Below are 3,480 nucleotides of genomic sequence, written 5' to 3' on the forward strand. Positions count from 1 at the left end.
GCCAGCCCCCGCAGCAGCAGCGGGGAGCTGCGGCAGCTCTCGCCCGTGTTGTAGGCGCTGGTGCTGTCCCGCTCGGGCACCTCGGAGATGTCGGCCAGCCCCGGGTCGCCGGCGCCGGCGCTGGCCTCCAGCCAGGCCCGCAGGCAGCGCTCGCGCAGCCGCTGCATCTTCTGCGCCCGCAGCAGGTGACGGCACTTGAACTCCAGGTGCCGCAGCTCCTCTTCCAGCAGCGCCACCTCGGCCCGGCTCACCGGCAGCCCCCCGCCGCCGCTGCCGGCCCCCCCCAGGCGCCCCCGCAGCTGCCGGTAGCGCCGCAGCTCCGCTTGGCTCAGCCCTGCCGGCTCCGGCGCTTCCAAGCTGCTGGGTCTTCCCGCGGGCGCTGAGCCGCCTCCGGGTCTTCCTCCAGGCCCGGTGCCCATTCCGGCTCCAGCGGTCGATCCGGCTCCGGGTCTTCCTCCAGGCCCGGCACCCATACCTGCTCCAGGTCCAACAGCTGATCCAGCTCCGGGTCTTCCTGCAGGCCCGGCCCCCCCCATACAGGCTCCGGGTCTTCCTCCTCCGCTCCCGGTGCTGGTTCCGGCTCCGGGTCTTCCTCCGTTCCCGGCGCCCATACCTGCTCCGGCTCCGGCGGCCGCTCCGGCTCCGGCTTTTCCTCCAGTGCCGGCTCCCGCCCTGGCTCCGCTCCCGGCTCCGGCTCCGGGTCTTGCTGCGGTGCCCAGCCGCGCTCCGGCTCCGGCTCCGTGTCCGGCTCGCGCTCCGGCTCCGTGTCTTTCGGGGGCGCGGGGGGGCCGCCGCGGGGGCGGGGGGGGCTCGGCGGCCTCGTCGCCCAGCAGGTCGTGCTCGGAGCTCTCCTCGTTGCGGGGGCTCCCGCGCGGGCCGTGCGCCGCTGGCCCCGCAGGCCGGGTAGGCTGCTGCGGTGCCGCCCGCCGCCGCCGCGTCAGGCCGGGCGGCCCTTTACGGGGGCTGCGGGGCATTAAAACAAGGGCCGGGCCGCTTAGAAACGACGGTAACTTGGTCCCTGTTGGATTGGACTGGCAAGAAAAGYGAAGCCGAATTCGTAGGACAACAGTCGACTCGCTCTTAAAATACCCTTGGGCTGTTCAGTCCCCGGTACTGTGCTGTCAGAGCAGGAATAAAGCTCACGTCGTGAGCGGGTGCTGGACTGATTCCAAAGGGCTGTATACCTGTTTCCACTTTGTACTGTGCTCAAGGTAGCCCGTGGGAGGGCTGTCGTGGTAACAGGCAGTCGTTAATAGAGAGGGGCTATCTGAAGCTGTCTGTTTAAAGCTTTTTTTTTTTTTTTTTTTTTTTTTTTTTTTTTTTAGCTTTTCTCTTTAACCTTGACCTTTTGCTCTTTTGCAGTTCTGTGAAACTGTGAAGATGATTATTCGGGACCAGAGGAGTGTTCTTGCTTCAGTGCTCGTGGGATTGGCATCAATAGTCTGCCTAGGTTTGGCACCCTCCACCACACTCCCCACTATTTTTATTCCCTTCTTTCTGTGGATGGCTGGCTAACAGCCTTCCAAGAAGCCTGTGGCCAGCATCTGTATATAGGATGTATACTACTGTATTTATAAAAGCACAAATTACTCATCAGCATTGTGTAAAGCAAAATTTCCTAACCTTGTGTGCCATTTTTAAATACAACTTTGTCTAGAACACAGTGCACAAGGAGTAGCTTACTGTGTAAGCCAAATAATAGATTTCCTGAAAATCTCAGTTGGTACATTTTAACACACCTCTGAAGCCATGCAAAAGTAGGGGTGCAGTGCAGTTCTGCTGCTTGCCTTTAGCCTTAAGTGATTCTGATAGTCTTTCATGTTCTTTAATTTCTTAGCTGCGTACCTGGATGTTATAACTATTAATAAAAATGAATGATGGAGTACCATGAAGTGACGGATATTGAGAACAAACTACTTCTTAATTTCATCCATACAGTTTATATTCAGAAGTTACTGTTTCTATTCCTAAAATGTCCTTTAATAGAGATAGAAGTAACTAAATTGACTCTGATAGAAGAAAAAAAAAAAAAAAGAAAAAGAAAGAAAAAACTCCAGCCTGAGCATTCCGTGCTGTAGTAACACATCTGTCCTTTGAGTTCCCTTCTGGGAAACGTTCACAAATCTCTTTTTCATGTTAATTTTATAGATACTTGCTACTGTATTTAACAACTCTTTGATTGGATTAGTGGTAGGGAAAGTCTGCATTATCTCAGCCTTTTGCTTGCTAATAATAGTTGTCAGTATAGCTAATATAAATGGGGGGGGCAGAGTTTAGAAGGTACAGGAGGAAACCAATTTCCTTTGTGAAAGCTGGTAACATAAAAAACATGGCAAATTCCCAGTGTTCCAGGGCACATGGAGTGAGGAGGAGAATGGAAGCCAATTTAGTTCTTATTGTCCCTCAGTAATGGGACCCATGTGGGTGCCTTAAAGCATCAGGGATCACTGGAGCAGTTCTTGCGGTCACTATATTGTCATTTTGGGTATCACCTTAAAACACCGATGCCTCTCTGCGAAAGAAGACATCTTTCTTCACTTGTGAAAAAGCATTCACTTACAAGCTAGCAGTTGGTGCTAAAAAACAAACAAACAAAAAAAACACTTAAGTGTTGAGGCCATTTTATCAAAGTATAAACTGATTTGAAATCARCTTCATCTAGTCAATTGTTTGAGTGACTACTGCTCTTTTTCTTTCTTTCTTCCCCTTTCCTCAGCCATGTCTCAATGTATGCAAAGAAGTTGTTCAGCTCCTGGAATGTCTTGTATGGTATACATGCACTTACATGTTCATGCACTATGCTTGCCTTGCTTTCTAGTCAAAGGCAAACACAATGGTATCTTCACCAAGAACTGAACCTCAGATTTACTTCTTTCTATATATGGTTTTCAGTATTCTGTAATCAGCTCTGCTACTGAAGTTTCCATTTTTTCCATTTTTAGAGTAAGACTCACTTTAACTGTACTATTGAACTCCTTCTCCTTCCCCTAGACCCCACAGCTGTTTGAAGATTGGATTCTTGAACTGTGAGTCTACTTGGCTGTCTTTAATGTTTCTTCTTCTGGCTGTTCCACTATAACTGACAAAGAATGTAAAGACTGGGGTGAAATTCCAATCTCATAGAGAACAACAGCACTACTACTGCTGTCATCAACTAAGAGGGGATTTCAACCCAGCTTTCGGTATTGGTTCAGTTTGCAGCCCAGCTCCAAAACAGTTGGATATCAATTACTGTTGGATCCTTATAAACAACTTCTCTTCTGCTTTCAAAGATTGCAATGGTCTGTGTATCTGTCTCTGGTAAACTTTTAAGGTGTTTTTTAATTAACATGAATTGCTTTTTTATAGTGTATGCATCAGTAATATTTACAAAAATTCCAATGTGTTTTTTTTTACTTGCTGTACATGAGGTATGAACTGTAGTCATTACTGTAATTATATAAATAGAATTTATTCATTTTAAAATGTCTACCTGCCTCT

This window comes from Apteryx rowi, unplaced genomic scaffold (genome assembly GCF_003343035.1).
Source record: "Apteryx rowi isolate R43461 unplaced genomic scaffold, aptRow1 scaffold_76, whole genome shotgun sequence".
NCBI classification, from domain to species: domain Eukaryota; kingdom Metazoa; phylum Chordata; class Aves; order Apterygiformes; family Apterygidae; genus Apteryx; species Apteryx rowi.